General features: G+C 38.8%; 1 long non-coding RNA gene across 1 annotated transcript in view; it reads right to left on the bottom strand.

Annotated features, from left to right (window-relative positions):
• The window catches only part of LOC135222199 (uncharacterized), a 253,543-nt gene that overhangs the window by 137,736 nt on the left and 93,000 nt on the right, over positions 1-22,807 (bottom strand). The gene's annotated exons all lie outside the window — the stretch shown is intronic.

Genomic DNA, 22,807 nt, shown 5'->3' with positions numbered 1-22,807 from the left:
GGTTCGGGTTGGTGTATGACCTCGCTAGATAGGGTGAACTTCATATCACGCGGCGTGAGTTAGTGAATATTAATAACTTCCAGGTGTATCCCAAGGGAGTCCGCGGTAGTGATCAGGTTATCAATATTCAGTCCGGGTACAACTGTGTCGTTACAGCGTTAGAAGCGTACGTTGTACTGCGAGATAACCCTCCCACACGTATTAACAACTCCCTCGTGTCTTAATGAGGAGGATGGGGAGGGGACAATTTATATCAAACACTCGCCAGATATGCCGTTGACCCATGACTCTTTCAAAACATTAGAAAAGGGGAATAACCTCAACATATATCTGTATAAATTATGTGAATTATTCATGGGGAAACAGCGGAAAAAACATTGGACGGTACATCTAGCGAGGAAAGGTGGTAACCCCCAAAGTCCTCATTTGGTCACGTTGTTATTAATCACTGACGACCACGTCGCATTGATTAAAGATATGTTGGCGTTCGTGAAGAAGTTCCGACACGGATTCAAGCAGGGGCGGGGGATTGAGCACGCGGGTGGTATGTGTTACAATTGTTTGACTTTGTTTAATAGTTCCACCATCCGTGAGGCGCACACACAGGCCTGTACTGCTCGAACCACTGTCGAATACCCAGAACCCGGCCAATTTAAACAGTTTACTAAAGTTAAAGCTCTGCTGCCAATCTCGCACATGGCTTTCCTGGATTTGAGGCGTATAATATTCAACCGAAGACCGGAGAAGACGATCCGAGAATAGTATCTCGACAGAAAGCTTTCGCTTACTGCTACGTGATCGTTGACGGTAGAACGGGGGAATATTGTACCCATAGACTAAGTCACGGAGAGAAATGCGTTGATGATTGTTTGCAGAACATGAACCGGGACTGGGCGTTATTGCGTGAACAAATGCGTGCGTATCCTTTACATATGAGTCCTGAATCCGCCCGTAAGTTTGAAGCGAGCACTCATTGCGGAGGATGTAACGTCGAATTCAAGGCTGGAGTCACGAAAATGCGACATCACGCTCATTTTGTGGCACGGGACAACTTTGTGTGTACACTGTGTCAACAGTGTAATTTGAATATGCAATTTAAGGAGCCAACTTAACAGTGTTCGTACACAATTTGTCATATGACATCGCCCTGGTCTTGAAAGAGGCGGGGGCTCAGCATGATTTTGAAATTCTGAAACGCGAGGGTAGTAAATTTTACTCGGCCAGATCGGCAATCTGAGATTCGTGGATAGCAACAACGTGATTAGGGGGACCCTTTCTAGTCTCGCCTCGAGTCATATCAAACAGAAAGGTTCCCTCGAAATCGCACGTCAGTTGTTAACCCAGTATTCTCGGGATTGTCTCGATTTAGTTTTTGGGTACGGGTAAACAGTACTACCCTTATGATTAGTGACGGGCTTCAATATCCTGCGAAAGCCCGGCATCCCTTCTCGAGAGTGTTTCGATTCGGAACTTACGGGAGAAACCCTTTCCAGCGGGGGCTATGCACACGTGGTCAAGGTTTGGAACGCCGCTAATTGCACCAATCTTCTAGATTATACCGTTTTGTATTTGTTAATGGATGTGGGATTATTAGCGGACGTTTATTTAGCTTGGAGAAGGCTGCCATGGTGCAATTCGGACTAGACCCTGCCCGTTACCTGACTTCTACCTACTCTCTCACTCGATGCTTTCTATATTCCTCTAAAATTCGTCTCCCCCTCATTTCGAATGGTGAACTCTATCAATTAATTTGTAAAAACATCCGCGGCGGTTTTTGTAGTCTAGTTCGAAGGCGATGCGTAGCTAATAATCCAGAGTTAAATCCCAGTTTTAGGTGGGTGATCCTCAATCGTACATATTTATTACGACTTCACCAGTTTGTATCCACAGTCCATGAGTAAATACAAAATGCCCTTGGTGAAATAACTGAACTTTCCCCTGTCGAATTAGAAAGTTTTGTCGCTAGCGATATTACCGCCATTGATTCACAGGTGAATACGGTTATTTTATACTGCTCGATACCAAACCAGTTAGACGGGATGTTGCTCTACAGACGGACGATCTCCCTCTCGCCATTCATCACATGAATGTGACTCACCAGGATCTATCGCCCTATAGTAAAAACCTAATGAATAATTCAAGGTGAAGCTACCCAAGAAAAATGTTAAGTTGACGGGTACGCATTTACCCATGCGTAATCACTTGATCTGTCTTCCGTTATTACAAACGTTGATAGGCTCGGTCTCGAAGTTTGATGTAATAAGGAAAGTGTACAAATTCAAACAGGATTTTTATTTGAGGGAATATATTCTGGAGAATGCCGAAAGGCGTGCTAAAGAGACCGATCCGGACAAGAGGAACACCATCAAAATCATAATGAATGGTCTTTTCGGTGTCACTATTAAAAATTCATTGAATTATTCTACCCGAACTGTCGTCACCACCGGTGAAGCCTCTCTTCTCAGGAATGTGTCCAAACACACGTACAAGTCCTTTGGAAAAACTGGGTAACGACAGGTACATTGTAAAACCATTGCAAAGAGTCTGTTATGGCTGAATCCCCGATTTATATCGGTTTCAGTATACTAGACATGGCGAAGGATATGATGTATCGGTTCTATTACGACGTTCTTCGAGCAGTATGGACACCGAGTTCAGCTCCTTTATACCGACACTGACAGCTTGATCTTTTCCCTGGTGACTGATAACCTCAATCGGGAACTGAAGGGTGTGCTCAAACCCTACATGGATTTGAGTAATTTCCCCAAACTCACGAATTGTATGATGAGTCACGTAAGGGGGAACTCGGGTTAGTGAAGGTTTGAAACGGGGGCTGAACTCATGAGGGAATTTACGGCGTTAAACCTAAAGTTTATTCGTATCTGACGGAAACTAGTCGTAGTAAACACCTTGAAAGGTGTACAAAGATGCCGGCAAAGACCATTCCACATGACCAGTATCGAGCTGTAATCGAAAAGAATGAGATTACTTATACTCGTGTGCACAATTTGCAAGAGTAGGAGGCACGATGTGTCATACGAGCCAGCGAAAGGTATCTCTCTGTCCTTTAGAGGACAAGAGATATTATGTGACACCTTATAAATCGTTGGCGTATGGACATCCAGACATTGGGGTGGAAGAGGGTATAGCGGAGGAGGAGGGGAGGGGAGGGGGAGGGGAGGGGGAGGAGGAGGAGGAGGATCTAGAGAGGGTAGTGTGGCGCCGGTAGTTGCGGCAATCTCTCCAATTTTAAATATTCCCGCTCCTAGCACCTCGAGAATTCCTACTCCTCCTATTCCTCCGACCCTACATCCATCACGTCATTTCCCACGGGTGAAAGGATGTTCAAAACGTCGAAGAGAGAATAGTAAAATATACAATGTTAATTCCTCTCTCTCTTCGACGTTTTGACTCCTCGACGGAAAATGGTTTCACCCTCTCCTCCAGTTAAACGGGGGCGTATCACACCTTGACCGGGTGTCATAGTTTGTATATTTTACTATATATTTTATCTTATATTCATATATTTTAATATATTATATTGTATATAATGTATTTTTATTATATAATCATATACACAGTTAGTTTTTTATATTTTGAATTATTATATTTAATTTTTTATTATAGTTTGCATTTTTACTTTACGTTCTATTTTTATATTGTAGGAAAAACCTGTATGTATTTCATTATGGAAATTAAACAAATATTATTGCCGTCAACTTCCATTCACCCTAATTATTATTAAGGCTTGTATATTAAAAAGGAGGCGCGTAAAGTACACAACTATAGTCCTTAAACGCGCTAACATCCAGGCCGCGACAGGTCCCTTCCCTGGCAGTTGTTAGACCCGTTTCGCTAATCCCGCTCGTATTATCATCGCGTTTAGTAACAGTGGCAAGTCAGCCTATGTCAAAAAATCATTGAACTCTATGAAACGCATTTCCAATACTTTTATATTGCGGGGTATCTGAACACCCCCTCGAAACGCATCCCTCAATAGGTCCCCAAATTTAAAGTATCCAAAGAAATTTTAAATCCCTTTGATTACACTGAAAAGGGGCAGACGGGGGTTAATAAAGGTCTATTATTCATACTCGATGATTGCTTCCTTGAGGCCAGTGATAATAAATTTGTCACCAACGCCTTCACAGCGGGACGTCATTCATCTATTTCAGTTATATTCATAACGCAGAATATGTTTCATTCGGGCAAGTTTAGTAGAAGTATAAGCTTGAATTGCTCACATTATATTCTAATGAAAAATCGTGATTTTAGTCAAATTGAAACTTTAGGTCGGCAGTTATTCGGCCGTCAAAAAGCTTCAGCCTTTTCAGACATATATAAAAAGGCCCTATCACGTAAACCGCTACGGTTATTTGTTAGTAGACTTCGCTCCGTCAACACTGAACTGTTACAGCTCCGAACTAATATTCTGGGTGAAACGAATATCAAATAGCTTACCAATATGGATAAAGAACGGATAAAACTGCTAAAAACTTTGTACGGAGATGCACGGGTGTGGGTAGTTTCAGCGGGGTGGACTCTTTATTCAGAGTAGCGAAAAATCTGAATAGCCAAATTACTCGTGAAAATGTTAAAGAATTCTTACGTGGGCAAAAGTCTTACACACTGCATAAGTCACTCGAAAAAATTCCCCAGAAGAAAAAATCATATCACCCAAACCGAGAGTAATAGCGAGCACCGATTTAGCTGATATGCCAAATTAGCTCGGTATAATAATGGGTTAAATATTTGCTAGTCTTTATTGACGTGTTTTTCCAGATATCTACAAATTGTTCCCTTGAAAAAGAAGGATGGTGTTACTATGCGTCGCGCTTTGAAGAAGGTTATCGAATCTACCGAATTTTTGGGAATTTCACGTTTGAATAGCGATGAGGGTAGGGAATATTATAACAAAACACGTCAGGGAATATCTAGATAGTAAAAATATAAAATTATATAGCGTTTATTCGAGAGAAATAAATCCTCTATAGCTGAAAGAGTCATAAGGACTATTAAGGGTCGTATATATAGATATCTCACACATAAGAATACCTTAAAATACATTAACGTCTTGCGCGACATTGTTCAGAGTTTATAATCATACCCCCCATAGAATTTGGGTCGCACCCCGCAAGAGGTTCACGCATTAACGGATAGAGATGACATTGAACGTCAATTCTCGAGCATGTATAAAAAGGCTGTTCTCGTTAATCCTCCCGCCATTTCGCTCTTGAATGTTGGAGACGTTGTACGTATTGCCGATGAGCGTCGCAACCGCATTTTTAGGAGGGGATATACAATTCAAAATAAAATAACTCTGGAAATTTTTAAAATCCGAAAAGTGGATACAAGGCAAAATCCGGTCGTATACTTCTTGGAAGATTTAGCGGGTGAAGAAATAAAGGGCGTATTTTATCGTGAAGAATTAATTCGCACAAATCTACCAGAAACGTATGATATCACTATTCTGGGAAAGGAGGAGGAAAGATAATAAAACTCAATATTACGTTCATTGGAAAGGTTATCCGAGTCAATTCAATTCCTGGGTTGATGAGTCTCAAATTGTACGGATATGAACCGTAAGCAACCTTTAATACGTAAAAATAAAAACTTTATTTTATTCATCTCTGGTTTCATCACCAGTGAAAGAAGAATAAAGTTATTCCCACCCCTCTTAAAAACGGTGGTTTGGTGTCTACTCTCTCGGAAATTTTTAGAAATTTTCTTTGTGGTAATCTAACTCAAGATAAGAAGTTTATTAAACACTTAAGAAATTGTAGACGAGAAATTCATCTTGTGTCCTTGAAAACAACGTCCATATCTAAAAAGAAAAATATACTGAAAAGTCGTAAAGGGGGACTATTCTATCGGTTTTATTGCCTATTGCTGCGAGTTTGGTAGGGAGTCTTTTTAATTGAAAATGAAGGAGTTTTACGTTATCCCTGCCATTACCTATGAGAGGTTAATGAATAGAAAAGAGGTTTGTGATCGTGATATAATAACCTAGAGGGTACTGGCAAGTTGGATACGGCAGCTGTTAGTAGTAGTGGACACGTCTCCCTTAATATCCAAAAACCACCTATGCCGGCTATATCGCTCACGGGACCTCCTCCTCCTCCTCCTCCTCCCCCTCCTATAGAAAATGTAGGTGCAGTGACTGGAGGGGAGGAGGTGGTAAACGCCCCCATTACATTGAAAACAATTAAAGGGGACATGACTCGCAAAAAGAGCAATCCGATTTAACAGGTATTATTCCGATATTTTTTAAAGAACCCCAAAAGTCATACGTTACGGCTTTTGTTAAGCACTTACAAGATTCTAACACGGTTGAATGGAATGAAGAAGGAGATTTAACTCATCCGCTCGCAGGTTATAATATTTTAGATATAGCTCGAGATTTCAAGGGAATAAAAAAACCCACGTTTGATAATATTTCGAATTATCGCTACTTCATTGAAATGGCGGGGGTTAAAGATTGGATGTTAAGGAATATAGCCATTAAAAAGCAAATCGAAACGTGGCGAAATATGGGGAAAAAGGGAGAGGAGGAAGGGGGAGGAGGAGGAGGAGGAGGAGGGGGTGGGGAAGGTGAGGGCGGGACATGCGAAAAACAAGATGGCGAGTGTGTGGGTGGCTTATTAACATTTTAGGAACAATGATATCGGAGCTGTTTAGTCACGTGATGATGGTGATTTTGATAAAATGAGTCATGCGTGGATGACTTGAAGGATTGTCACATCAAGACGTGAACTCTCGCCATGGCTTCATCAACCTCTTCGCACAAGTTAGCGAAAAACTTGTTAGCTAAATTTAAAAGCTTTGAGGTGTTAGATGAAACGTCGTCGTCTTCGATACACGGTCGGGAAAGTGCTGGAGAAGATGTTTGTGGTATATACTAAGGGGTGTGATGTCAAGGAACAGGTTAGAAAATATATAGTAGCCGTAGTATGTTTCGTTGAAGTATTGTTTTTGAAAAAGCGAATGCGCATATTATCGCGTTCGTGTTTGTACAGTTTTTTTCTAATGTATGTATTTGTATGGAATATTAATTCATTCCCCCTGTATTTAGGATTGGTTTATAAATATAAAATAACAATTCCGTCTGTAATTTGATTTTTCAACCTCTTCAAACTCTGTATAATAAATAAACAAAATTGAAATGTGTACCTTTGTCCTTGTGTTCGCCACCTAGATTATGACTCAAATTCTATGAAAAATAAAATTTCACGTTGGCGTGAAGTCAGCTGGGCAAATATGGCGATAAGGTCTCGTTTCTTCATATGTGTGTGTGTGTGCGTGATTCATCATCAGATAACATTGACTCTGATATGGTTATTGGGGGAGATACACATGTGGATGAAGTCAGTCGCCAAATATCCTTTTATCAGATAACTCTGAATATCTAAGGCAGCTGTGTGTATATATATAATAAAACAAAAGTAACGGCTGAGAGAGAGAGAGGGAGAAGGGAGGGAGGGAAGGAGGGAGGGAGGGAGGGAGGGAGGGAGGGAGGGAGAGAGAGTATATTCGCAATATGCATATATAAATTTAGAGATTTTATAGGAGGAGGATGAGGTAAACGTCCCGGTTACTTGAAAACAATTAAAGGGACATGAGTCGCAAAAAACAGTGAACTGAGTCTATTTGGGGTCAGGGTGGGGTCAAGTTTTATTCCCGTAGAGTTACGTGACATCACAGGGGTAGAAAAGTGGAGTCAATTTGGGGTGGGGGTTGAAATGTTGGTTTTTATTCCCTTATAGTTATGTGACGTCACAGGGTAGAATAGTGGAGTCAATTGGGGTGAGGGGTTGAAATGTTGGTTTTTATTACCGGACAGTTACGTGCGTCACAGGTCGGTAGGAAAGGTGGAGTCAATTGTGGGGTCGGGGTTGAAAGAATGGTTTTATTCCCAGAGAGTTACGTGACGTCACAGTGGTAGAATAGTGGAGTCATTTGGGGTGAGGGGTTGAAAGTTTGGTTTTTATTACCGAGAGTTACGTGACGTCACAGGGGGTGGAGGAAAGGTGGAGTCAATTTGGGGTCAGGGTTTGAAAGAATGGTTTTTTTATTCCCAGAGTAGTTACGTGACGTCATAGGGGGTAGGAAAGGTGGAGTCAATTTGGGTCAGGGGTTGAAAGAATGGTTTTTATTCCCAGAGGTTACGTGACGTCACAGGGTGGGTAAATAGTGGAGTCAATTTGGGGTGAGGGCTTGAAATGTTGGTTTTTATTCCCTTATAGTTATGTGACGTCACAGGGGTAGAAAAGTGGAGTTGATTTGGGGTTAGGGGAGTCCACGCCCCCCTAATATGAGCTCATGTACGTACATGAGCTTGTAAGGACAAATGGAGTCAATTTGGGGTCAGGGTGGCACGCCCCCCAGAATAGTGGAGGGTTGAAAGGATGGTTTTATTCCCTTATAGTTATGTGACGTCACAGGGGTAGAAAAGTGGAAGTCAATTTGGGGTTAGGGGAGGCCACGCCCCCCTAATATGAGCTCATGTACGTACATGAGCTTGTAAGACAAATGGAGTCAATTATGAGCTCATGTACGTACATGAACTTATCATACATATGGAGTCAATTATGAGCTCATGTACGTACATGAGCTTATAATACAAATGGAGTCACAATTTGGGGTTCAGGGCCGTGGCCACGCCCCCCAGAATAGTTGGAGGGTTGAAAAGATGGTTTTATTCCCTTATAGTTTATGTGACGTCACAGGGGTAGAAAAGTGGAGTCGATTTGGGGTTAGGGGAGGGGAGGCCACGCCCCCTAATATGAGCTCATGTACGTACATGAGCTTGTAAGACAAATGGAGTCAATTATGAGCTCATGTACGTACATGAATTATCAACATATGGAGTCAATTATAGCTCATGTACGTAACATGAGCTTATAATACAAATGGAGTCAATTTGGGGTCAGGGGTGGCCACGCCCCCAGAATAGTGGAGTCTATATGGGGTCAGGGTGGCCACACCCCCCAGACAAGTGGAGTCTATATGGGGTCAGGGTGGCCACACCCCTTTTGGGGGTTTTGGGGGGTTGCCCCGCCCCTTTTTAGGCCTCACGTACGTACATGAGCCAATCAGGAGGGGGAGGGGGGTAGCCACCCCGCCCCTTGGGCGGGGTGGGGGGCGGGGGGCGGGGCTAGAAAAGTGGAGTCTATATGGGGTCTTTTCCTCTACTGGTCACTAATGAAGACAAGCAAAGGTGGCTGATGAATTACAAAGAAAATTCTTCTTTTAAATCTCCCCTCATGGATGCTCCAGGAAGGAAGAAGCAGAAGCAAAAGTTCCTACCGTTTAATAATCATATACTTTCTCTTAACAGCAATGTAGAGGACCTCCCTGGTCAGCTCCCCTGCGCATTGCTCCTTCGAATGTCTTGGAGAGAAAGAGAGAATGAAAGACCTTGATAATCATTTTAAAATCATGTAGCTTTTTACGATATTTTAGTACTCACTCTCCATATCTTGAAGTATATTTCTATTAACTTTTATTATGATATTTTTTCACTGTCTGATTACTCTTCTTTCTCTCTATCTCTCTCTCTCTCGCTCTCTCTCTCTCTCTCTCTCTTTCGAAGTTTTGAGTTTTGATTGCGTGTATTATAAAACAGTTTTGTGAGATGTTTGAAAGTGAAATAAAAGAGTATGTGTGACAGATGTGGATCTAAAAAGCCTTTGACAAAATCTATAGCGATGCAATGTTCAGGCGCGAAGGAAATAGTGTTCTTGAGAGCTATGAAGGGTAAGGTGAAGGTTATATATAAATATATATATATACTATATATAGATATATATATACTATATATATATATATATATATATATATATATATAATTTGTGTCCACGTGTTTGTAATAAGAGAGTACTAGCAAATTAACTAACAATATCCGTGTATATATATATACACGCCCACACATATATATGTGTATACATATATACGTATATGTAATGGTACCAATCTCTCTCTCTCTCTCTCTCTCTTTGTGAGCCCTTGAATGAATTGATATCAAAGGTTGCAGAATCCGTACAAGGTCAGATTTATCCCGGAGTTGGTTTAGACCAAAAGTGCTTCAAATGGTTCAAACTAAGGTTCCGCCCGTCGCTCAACTTCGAACACTGTCGTTCGGTAAAGGGAAGGAAACCTTTACCTACGTCAAACGTTCACTGATTCATTCGGTTCTTTTGTTTCGAAAGGAAAGTTCTTGGAAATTAGTGGTTTTGCGTTGTTTATATGGAAAATGTTTATTCATCCCTATAGGAGGATTTTTATCATTTCTATTTCTACCTTCCTTTACCCTCATCTTTCTCTCTCTCACACACACATTTCTTTTTTTTTTCTGTATTGGAGTCTAGGGAATTTCTTTGGTTGAGATTTAGTTTTTCCCACAGTTTGTGGAATACTAATACGCATACCATCAGGCGCATCCTAGGTTCTTTCGTATTTTTCGAGGATTTATAATATTTTAGGCCTTCGGCGCTAGTTGCTGTATCAATATTACTGCCACAGGTAAAAATGATTTTAGGGTTCATTAAAGATATGCACTGAAGTTTAGTATAAGTCCACTTACAGGTAATAAAGATGTGTACACACAAACACACATGTATATATATATATATATAATATATATATATATATATATATATATATATATATATATATTATATACACAAACAAGGTCCTCTTCTTGTTGTACACTATTTATGTCATTCCTAAGTAGCAAGTACGTAGCTGGCATGTGGGTTGCTTGTACCTATTTGTAACACATTACAATTATTCAAATCAAAAGGCATTTTCCCTCTTTTTGCCCACTCCTATTTTCCTTAGATAATTTCTTAAACTTTCCACTATATCATCTGGGTCTGCCGCATTCACACCTACTTCGGTGTCATCTGCAAATTGGCGATCCTGTTAGTTAAGCCTACACCAATGGCACATCTGCCCATTCTGATTCTTACCGTTTGTTACGACCCTTTGTTTTCTATTGGTTAGCCAGTCATCGATCCAGTCTGCTATTTCTCCTACAGTTCCCAAAGCTCCAACTTTTATTATTAGTTGCTTGTGTGGGACTTGTCAAAAGTCCTTTGGAAATCTACGTAGGTTGAGTATATCTATTCCTTTACTACTGTCGTAAATACCAAGCATATGATGAAAAACTCCAAGAGGTTTGTTAGGCAGGGTCTATTTTGTCTGAAGCCGTGTTGGCTGTTTAACAACAGGTTGTTTCTATTTGTGTGATCCACGATTTGATCTGCAATTATGGCCTAAAAAATCTAACAAGGGACTGACGTTAGACAGATTGGTCTATAATTTCCTAGGCCATCTCTTGGATCTTTTTTGTAAATTGGGGGCGCATTACCTAGTTTCCATTCTTTTGGTGCCTTTCGTTGTTCTGCAGTTTTTCTGTAGAGTTGATATAGGTGAGGAACTTTAATTGCTCTTGGATGAATCCCATTCGGGCCAGGAGATTTGAACTTGCTTAGTTTCTCTATTTTGTTTTGAACGTCCTTTTCCGTAAATATTATTTTGTCAAGCGTTTCTGCCCCTTCATATTTAATAACTGGTTCAGGGATTGAGGTACCTAGAGTCTTCATTTATGAAAAGACTGGTAAAAAACTTATTCGATAACTCTGCTTTTTCCAAGTCTGAGTTCATTAAGTTTCCTCAGTGGTCTCTTAAGGGACCTAAGAAATTTTTTATTGGTTTCCTATTATAAACATGAGCAGAGAGTTCTTTTGGGGTTTCCTTACAAACTGATGCAACTCTATTATCCACATTTATTTTTGCATTTCTTAATAATTCATCCATCATTCTACAGTTTTCTTTATGCCTGCTTGCTTCTTCTGGTGTTAGGTGTGGATTCACTGATTTGTGCAATCTGTCTCTTCCTCTTATTTTATTTTCAATTTCTCTATCGAACCACTTAGGCTCAGGGTTGCCGGTTTTTTATTTATTATTATTTTCGTTAATGGTGTACATCTGGAGCGTTTTTCTGTACATTCTTCTAGAAAGGTTTCCAAGTACTTACCTATGTCTGTGTTCTTGTCATACTCTAGAATTTTAACATACCTCTTTAGTTTACTTAGGTCTCCTCGAAGGTAGTCTAATCTCTGTAGTATCTCCTCTTTTTTACGGTGTAAATTAATATGCAATGTAATAATTTTAAGGTCACTTTTGCCTAGATTTGCATCTACTGAAAGGCCGGACACTAGTTTATTATCTTCTGTTGATCAGACAATCTCTAGTATGTTGTTTTCTCTGGTAAGTTCGTCTACTCTGTGGTGGAGAGAGAGAGAGAGAGAGAGAGAGAGAGAGAGAGAATGGAGAGAGGGATGATGGATTGAGAGATAGGAGGAGATGGGAGGGAGAGAGAAAAAGAGAGGAGGTGGACGAGAGAGAGAGAGAGAGAGAGAGAGCGGTACAAGTAAAATCATATAGAAAGTGATCAAAGCTTAGAGAGAATGATAGACACCGGGAGGCCCCATATACAGGCATACCAATCACATAACATATCGACGCCGCAATTAAGCAGACTTACAAAAAAGAAGGAAAAAGAAAACTATCGATTTGGGAGAAAACAAGTAAAAGGCCAGGGGGCGCAATGGCCCATCCCAACCATTTCACCCACGCCCCCTCACCCCACCCGCGGCTTTATAGCGGGCGTTTACACGAAATGTTTTAAACAAATTGCGAGTAATTTAAGTCATCGCGGATTCTGGTGGTATCAGTTGTTGATGTTTTTGCTGGCATTGTTGTTCTTTTATTCACACGGATGTTAAATCATAGGCAAGACTTGCTCTAATTATTTTAGTTAATTAATTATGCATTACACTGAAATACGCTTCGTTAATACCTAAGCGCACAAAGACTTATCATGTTATAAATCTTTGTAGTAATTTCTGAAATTACCAGAATTTCAACTCGGCAATTAACTGCCTTAATGAACACCAAAGAGCATGACGTGGTACGGATGATTTATGAAATGAGCTTAATTTGCTTATGAGAGAGAGAGAGAGAGAGAGAGAGAGAGAGAGAGAGAGATTCTACAGCGAAACATCATGGTCATGCAAGATGTGCGATCATCTTATGCATTTATGAACGAAGGAAAAAAAATGGATGACACAATATTTTGGAAGCAGGTAACAAGAAAATAAGACAGGTAATAAACAAATATCCTAAAAATCATTTCCTGTATAATCACAGTATCTGTCAACATGCATCTGCTTCCACGTCTGTAGAGAGACCAGATAATAAGTCAATAATAATAATAATAATAATAATAATAATAATAATAATAATAATAATAATAATAATAATAATAATATTATTATTATTATTATTATTATATTATTATTATTATTATTATTATTATTATTATTATTATTATTATCTTTTAAGCAATCAAATAAAACAGACTACACCCTAAAGTCACTCATTTACATTTTAAGTATTGCAGAGACAGACCCATTAGACAAATCGTTTGTTAGAATGAATTAATTTTTTCAATTCGACCCCAGGAAACAACAACAAATTACACAACATAATTGTCGATGAATTTAGACCGGAAATGTGTTTATAAATACGCCGTTCATTGTCCGCTAATTCCAAACGACCTGGATCGCGCTGCCTTCTATCCTACAAAATATAATATTTGTATCATTCATTTAATGCAAGTTAATCCCACGGTCATGAATTGAGGGGTTTGAGGTTGGGGCGGTGGCAGAGGGGGGGGGGGGGGGGAGCGATTTCAGCGGCCCACAAAAAGGGGTATTACAGTTAAAACTGGAATTAGTATATTAATGCAATACCTATATATTATATAATAACAAGCACTATGTCTTGCACTGCAAGTTGCTGACCAATGGGATGGGTTGTGGTGACGTCAGATTCCTGTTCACCAATTGGGACCATTTCCAGATAGAAAAACGTGCTGGGATCATGTTCTCACTTACTTTGTCCATATCCTTATTTTAAATCTTTTTGTGAAAGTTTATTGTTTATTTTCATGGTCGAATTGCTTCTCTTTCTTATTTTTTATTTTCATATATATATTATTGGCAAAATTCATCTTGAAGTCTTTTTTGGTATCCTTTTCATGAAGAACACCTCTCTCTCTCTCTCTCTCTCTCTCTCTCTCTCTCTCTCTCTCTCTCTCTCTCTGCATGTTTATCTTCATGTCATCGGCATCGAAATACCACGTAAATATACGCTCCCTGGACGATTATCAACACGGTGACGGAGAAATACAACACGAGTCGCTGCAACAAGCGAACACATCTGCCTCCGGAACATGAAGGACAACTTACGGATGAATGGAATAGGAAGTTTTTATACACAAGCGGAGGACACGCCACTTATACGAGCTAAATAGACATCTTTCGTTCATTGTTGTATAAGCAATTCCCTTCATACAGACGTTCGATTTCAGGGCGTTCAGATAGCTGTACCTGGGTGAGTTAAAACTAAATTTACTAAAAAAAAAACCCTCTCTTGCAGGAATAATACTGTCATTTTGACCAACTTTTTATTTTTTATGGATACCACTTTAATATTTTTACTGTGTTTTACGGGAGTGTGTTGTTCTCATGTTTTGCTGTGTGACTTACATATAATTTTCTGTGTGTTATTTCCTTTCGTTGTGCATTTATTTGAGGTAGGCATTCAGTTGTCGTATGCGTTTGCGCAGTGGCAGGGTATACTCATACAGATATTTTGATAGAATTGCTAACATGAGACAGGTGATAGGTTCTTCAATGTACGTCACTTTTTGAGTATCTGTCTCCCTTTGGTCCAAAACGGATTTTAATGTGTGCGAAGACCTGTAGAATTTTCCTCTGATAAACACGCCATTCTTTGCAGGAGTTAGAATGACGTTTTGAATGCACATGGATGGATATCCTACAATTACAACTGGATACATATTAATGTATTGGACTACAACAAAAGTATTTGTGAGCGTACGCTTTCCCACACGATACTGTACTTGAGTCGTACCCACTACGCTCAATTCATTATTTCCGATGCTCGATAAGCGGACTTGGGATTTCTCAATAGGGAATTTGGAAAACAGCAAGTGGTGAGTACGTAGGTCCATTATGTTATGTGGACTACCGGAGTCGAAAAATAACGTAAAGGGTTGATGTTCTAAATTGACTGCATGCAAGGTAGGACGTAGCTCATCCGAACTAATGATAGCATGGATTCTGTGAAAATCTACGGGATCTTGCCCTGACTTCTTGGGTATGGTCGTGTCATTCACAGGAAAATTCTGGGTTACGCACGTCTTCAAGGTGATTAAATCTATTATTTAGTTCAAAAAAATCATGAAATGGATGACCCAACATCATTCTCCTCCTCCTACCCGATGGAGTTATTTACGTGGTGCATGTTTTCCCTTGGACACTCGGAAAATTTGCCATACTTTGGTTGTTTTGAGCAGAAGGGTTGGTAATCGAATTCCCAGAAGGTCGATTTACCTGTGTTTGTTTCTGCGCAGCATTACCGCGAGATGCTTTTTTCTTGTTATGGTTGGGGTGTTTTTTCTTATTATCACTACCGACATTCTGTGTATTTTAAACATTACTCTGTGAACGGTTACGAGCATTACACTGAGCATATGAATGGTTTGTGCTATTATGAATGGAACGAAAATGCGTGCGGCAGTCATTCATCATATGGCCCGTTCTCTTACAATTGAAACAAGTTGTCCCTACTGAATTATTACTAACTTCATTTACTTGTTGTGGTTTATTTTCTTGTTTTGAAAAGGCCTGGACAAGAGATGGGTCTAAATCTGCGCATTTTGACAGATGTTTCCTATCTTGTTTGTATATGTCCAGTTCCGTACTGTCGGGAGTTAGTGTATCATCAAAACACCGAATTAAAGCTTCTGGCAACATTGCTGATATAAAGGTTGGGTAAATTAGCCTAACAAAGTTCTTGGCGGTAATATCGTTACCGTTAACCCAATTTGACTGATTAAACTGGTCCATGTATTCGCTCAGACGGTCTGCAATTAGTGGTAAAATTTATTTCTCTCCAATTAATTCAAATTTCACTATTTGGCAGAGACTTCATCATCAACGCTTATAAACAACACTTATTTCAATTCTGGGTACATAATAGAGAACTCAATTTGAGACGTTGAAAAATTTGACATTTTTTCCGACCGCGCTCTTGAAGAATTTCACCTAATTTTTTGGTGAAATTTACTTTTCTCCAATAAACTTAAATTTCACTATAAGGCCGAGACTTCACCATCAGCGGTCATAAACAACACTTATTTCAATTTTGGGGACATAGAGAACAAAATTTTAGGCGTTGAAAAATTTGAAATTTTTTCCATGTGCGTAGACCTGCACAATTTGAACGGATTTTTTGGTGAAATTTTATTTCCTACAATTAATTTAAATCTCAATTTTGGGGACATATACATTGAAAAATTTGACATTTTTTCCATACGCGGGTGGTAAAATTTATTTTTCTCCAATTAATCAAAATATCACTATAAGGCCGAGACTTCATCATCAACAATTATAAACAACACTTAACTTTGGGGACATATAGAACTAAATTTGAAAAATTTGACATTTTTGCCATACGTACTCCTGCAGAATTTCAACTAATTTTTTGGTGAAATTTATTTTTCTCCAATTAATCTAAATTTCATTATATGACCGAGATCTCATCAACGTTGATTCAAACAACACTTACATCAGTTTTAGGGACATATAGAATTATATTTGAGACATTGAAAAATTTGAGATTTTTTCTATACGCGGAGCTGCAGAATTTAAACGAATTTTTTCTTGAAATTTAATTTTCTCCAATTAATTCAAATTTCACTATATGGCCGAGACTTCGTCAACATTGATAAACAATTTTTATTTCAATTTTGGGGACATAGAGAACTAAACTTGAAATAATTAAAATTTGAACTAATTTTTTGGTGTAATTTAATTGCTTCTAAATAATTCAAATTTCGATATATGACCAAGACTTCTTCATGAACGTTGATAAACAACACTTATCTAAATTTAGGGGACATATAAATCAAATCTGAGACATTGAAAAATTTGACATTTTTTGCATGTGCGGACATGCAGAATTTGAGCGAATTTTTTCGTGAAATTTAATTTCTTCCAATTAATAACAATTTCACTATATGGGCGAGACTTCAACATTAGCGTCTATGAACAACACTTATCTTAATTTGGAGGCATAGAGAACTCAATTTGAGACGTTGAAAAATTTTGACATATTTCCATGTGCGAACATGCAAAATTTGAATGGATTTTTTGGTGAAATTGAATTCCCTCCAGTTAATTTAAATTTCACTATAAGACCGAGACTTCATTATCAACGTTGATAAACAAAACTTATTTCATTTTTGGGACATAAACAACTAAATTTGATACGTGGAAAAATTTAGCATTTTATTATACGCGGACCCGCAGAACTTGAACGATTTGGTGAAATTTAATTTCCACCAATTAATTTAAATTTCACTACATGGCCGAAACTTCGTCATCAACGTTCATAAACAACAATTATCTTAATTTTTGGGACATAGAGTAACAAATTTGAGAATTTGAAAAATAAAATTTTTTTCTATAGGTGGAACTGCAGAATCTGAATGGATTTTTTGGTGAAATTTAATTCCCTCTAATTAATTTAAATTTCACTATTTGGCTAAGGCTTCATCATCAACACTTATCTCAATGTTGAAGACATATAGAACTAAATTTGAGACGTTGAAAAATTTGACATTTTTTCCATTCGGACCTGCTGAATTTGAACGACTCTTTTGGTGAAATTTAATTTCCCCCAATTAATTTAAATTTCACTATATGGCCGAGACTCCATCATCAACGTTCAAAAATAACATTTATCTCAATTTTGGGGACATAGAGTAATAAATTTGAGATATTAAAAAATTTGACAATTTTTTGGTGAAATTTCATTTTCTCCAATTACTTTAAATTTCACTATATGACCGAGACTTCATCATCAACGTTTATAAACAACACTTATTTCAATTTTGAGAACATATAGTACTAAATTTGAAAAAAAAAAAAAATACATTTTTTCCATGCGCGGACCTGTACAATTTCAACGAATTTTTTGGCAAAATTTATTTTTCTCCAATTCATTGAAATATCACTATATGGCCGAGACTTCATCATCAACGTTGATAAACAACACGTATCTCAATTTTGGGGACATAGAAAAATAAATTTGAGAAGTTGAAAATTTTTACATTTCATCATACGTGGACCAGCAGAACTTGAAGGAATTTTTTTGTGAAATTTAACATCCACCAATTAATTTAAATTTCACTACATGGCCGAAACTTCGTCCTCAACGTTCATAAACAACACTTATCTGAGTTTTGGAGATAGAAACAACTAAATTTGAGACTTTGAAAAATTTGACATTTTTTCCAACGCGGACCCGCAGAATTTGAACGGATATTTTGGTGAAATTTAATTTCCTCCAATTAGTTTCAATTTCTCTATATAGCCGAGACTTCATCATCAAAGTTGATAAACAACACTTATCTCAATTTTGGGGACACAAAGAACTAAATTTGAGACCTTTAAAAATTTTACATTTTTTCTATACTCGGACCTGGAGAATTTGATCGAATGTTTTAGTGAAATTCAATTTCCTCAAATTAATTTAAATTTTACTATATGGCCGAGGCTTCATCATCAACGTTCGTAAGCAACACTTATCTCAATTTTGGGGACATAGAGTAACAAATTTGAGATTGTAGTGTATGCGTGTGTGTGTGCCTATCTCCATTTCTGCGTTTCTCTTTTCACGAGTTCAAACCCACAAAATCTCTAATCTCTCTCTATCTCTCTCTCTCTCCCTTTCTCTCGAATAAACTAAAAAAGAAAGCAAGCAAAACCCCAAATAACATCACAGCTTACTTCTTCATCTCGCCACCAAGAGATGTGGAGGAGGAGGAGGAGGAGGAGAGGAGGAGGAGGAGGAGGAGAGGAGGAGGAGGAGGAAAAACGAAAGTTAGAACGGACCAGCGTTTCGATGCCACAAGAAAAGATCTGGATCGTGTGCATCGAAGCAGCTGTGCTACCTGATTCTAAGCCTTCATCAAGGGCCACTTGGAGGAGTCGTAATAAATTGAAAGATTTTAAAAGGAACTTCAATATTTGTTGGATGGGAAAAATGAAGAAAAATGAAATCTATATTTGGCAAGGAATATGAAATGATAAGGAGGTGGTTTTAACATTTGTGAAGTGGTTGGGATAACTCAGTAGGAAGTTCAGTTGGTGTTATTACAAAAGAACTCCAACATTTATTTGAAGCTGAAATAATTACAAATGAACAATGTGTAACAAGTTAGAATAAGTATAAATGGTTTTTAAATATGCGTTAAGTTAACAAAGGGTACACACAATTGTTAGGAGGCAAAATTAATCACAAAACACTATTCTTCTGAAACTTTTGTGAGGAAACAAAAATGAGTAGAAAGATTTGAATAGAGAAGGGGGCGAAAACTTTTGTTATATGAATGGAAAAAGTTCCTATGGGCATTCCACGTTATTGAAATAATCAGAAAGAAAAATCAACTCTGGTTATGATAATAGAAATTTTTTTTTGACGGAAAAGAAAGCTTGATTAAATGGAGTTAACCTTAAAGTCTCGCATAATTTTGAAAGGGAAAGAAGGCTGCTGTGGAGAATAAAATTGCTGATAAAACTGCTACGACAAAAAATTAAGGTAACTTTTTTAAAATAGAAATAATGTGAATATCAATACCTAGAGATGAAGTGGACCAGCAATATATCATTTGTAAATTATTACTTTCACACACACATGTATATATATATATATATATATATATATATATATATATATATATATATATATATATATATATATATATATATATATAGCGAAGTACCGGTAGACGTGACTCGCCCCCACAAAATTACCACCAAATCAGCCAAGTTTTTGGGTCTTCTATAACAATAAGTGAAACAGAAAACAAGAGACAAAGACAACTCTGTCAAATGTCTTTCTTGTTCACAAAGCTAAAACATGCCATGCCATCCAAGATAATTTGTGTGTATCAGGCAATTGTTGCTGAACAGTAGCCAAACCATAAACTACCGCCGAGTTAGAACTACCGTGTACATTTTGTAAATCTAGAAAAAACCGATTGAAGCAGGTATTATTAATGGATAAATACATTCCACATACGATACAAACACCCGGACACACTGACTATATATATAAATATATATACGCGCCGCTTGCAAACAATTCAATAACGAATTCGTACAAACACATATACAACATATATAGAAGAACGCCTCACACCGCCTTCAATCAGTTTTCACAGGCATCTCCCCCCCCTCCCTTTCTCCCCACCCCACCTGACCCACCTCCGAATAAATCTGTAATTTGGGCGTCCAAAGGAAGCCGCCAGGGCGACTGACATATTCACAAGGACTGCGTTTACCCCCTCTGTCATTAGGCTGTTAAGTGATCGACATCTCAATCGTCAGTAATTACACGCTGCGACCGTGGCGTCAGAGCGCAAGACAAGAGCATCACACGACACAATGATGCTCCCTCCTCCTCCTCCTCCTCCTCCTCCTCCTCCTCCGAAGAGGAGGAGAAAGATGCCACGAAGGAAGAAAGGATGATGATAGTGGGGCAATAGAAATAGAGAAGATGCCTCGGGAGGAAGAAAGGGAGGTGATAATGGAGGGAACAGCAACAGAGAGGTAATGCTGCGAAGGAGAAAAGGAAGATGATACTAGGGCAACAGAAATAGAGAGATGCTCAGGAGGAAGAAAGGTAGATGATAAGGGAAGGGGAAGAAACAGAGAAGATGCAGAGAGGGAGCAAAGGAAGATGATACTCGAAGGGAAAAAACATAGAAGATTCTGGGAAGGAGGAATGGGAGATGATAATGAAAAGGACAGAAATAGAGAGGATGCTAGGAAGGAGGAAAGGAAGATGATCCAAGAAGGAATAGAAATAGAGAAGATGCTGAGAAGAAGAAATGCAGATGATAAGGAAAAGGTCAGCAACAGAGAGAAGGCCCTAGGAAGGAAGAGAGGCAGAGGATACTGGAGGGGAGAGAAATAGAGAAGATGCTGAGAAGCAGAAAGGGAGACGATAATGAAAAGGACAGAATAGAGAAGATGCTGAGAGGCAGAAAGGCAGATGATAATGAAAAGGACAGATATAGAGAAGATGCTGAGAACCAGAAAGGCAGATAATAATGAAAAGGACAGAAATAGAGTAGATGCTATATAGGAAGGAGCAAGAGGCTACTGAAAAGGAAAGAAATAGACAAGATTCTGGGAGGGGGAAAAGGAAGATGATATTGAGAGGGACAGAAACAGAGAGAACGGGAAGGTGAAAAGGGAGATAACATTGAAAGGCACAGAAATAGAGAAGATCCAAGGAAGGAGTGAGAGGAGAAGAGACAAGAATAAAAAGAAGGCGAGGGTGGTAAAGACAGGCACAGAAAAGATGTCATAGGAAGGGGGAAGGGCGAAGAAATACACAAGTCAAAAATGCAGTCGAGTTTTCTGTACAACGTATGATTAAGGCCACCGAAAAGAGATCTCTCTCTTTCGGTGGTCTCGGTATAATGCTGTATGAGCCACTATCCATAAAACAATAACCCCGGTTCGGTGGTGGCCTGTCCTATATCGTTGTCAAACGCACGATTATGGATAGCTTCAACCTTAAATAAAATAGAAACTACCGAGGCTAGCGGACTGCAATTTGGTGCGTTTGACGATTGGAGTATGGATGATCAATGCACCAACTAGCAGCCCTCTAGCCTTAGTAGTCTGTAAAGATCTGAGGGCGGACAGAAAAAATGCGGACGGACAGACAAAGCCATCTCAATAGTTTACGTTTACAGAAAACTAATAAAGATTAAAGAGTGATGGTTTAGCAGTGATGGACATAAGAAAATTAGTAAAAAAGGGTGTCCAGAAGGAGGAAGAGAGATGAAGGTAGGAAAAGAAGAGGATGCTGCTAGAGAAGGAAACGGAGAGGACACTTGAGGGAAGGAATGAAAGTAGATGAATTAAAATGGATGCTGTTATGGAGGAGACAGAAAGTTGATACTTGGGGGCGGAGGGCGGTTGAAAGGGGATGAAGGGATGGAATGAATGGTGGACAGGGAGATATGGAAGAAGGAAACGAGGAGAGGAAAGAAAAAATACAAGACGGAGAGAAGAGCCTGGGGGAAGGAGGTGAGAGATAACTAGATAAATGGTGCTGGAGGGGGAAAACGGAGAGAGATATTTGAAGGAATGAGATCGTGGGAGGAGAAGGAAAATGCGACAGGGAAGACGACAAGAGAAATCTAAATGAAAGAACGTCAAGTAATATCGGAAGAGAAGAGAAGAAACATGACTGTGAGACAGAAAGCAGCAAAAGAGAGGTGCCGAGTAAAAGCGAGTAACGCAATTGACAAATGGCCGCCATGAAAATGAAAAGGGGTCAACAAGAATATGAATGATAAATTTGTGTCCCGGAAATCATAATATTCACAAGGAATAAGAAGTAAACAAAGATGAATGACATGTCAGAAATGTGCAAAGGGGAACTGCAACTGAAGAAAGACATTAACGGAAGATGTAAAATGGATAATAAGCTCGCTTATGAAATATAAATGGAAAGTTAAGGACGAGTGGGAAGAGCACAAAAAAGAGGAAAAATTAACAAAACTAAATACGAAATAACGAGGGAAAACGAGCCTAAATTTATCATCGTGGCAGATCCCATCAAT

This window comes from Macrobrachium nipponense, chromosome 3, assembly GCF_015104395.2.
Source record: "Macrobrachium nipponense isolate FS-2020 chromosome 3, ASM1510439v2, whole genome shotgun sequence".
Classification (NCBI taxonomy): domain Eukaryota; kingdom Metazoa; phylum Arthropoda; class Malacostraca; order Decapoda; family Palaemonidae; genus Macrobrachium; species Macrobrachium nipponense.
Note: the sequence above shows the minus strand (reverse complement) of the source record. Positions and strands in the feature narration are given on the sequence as shown.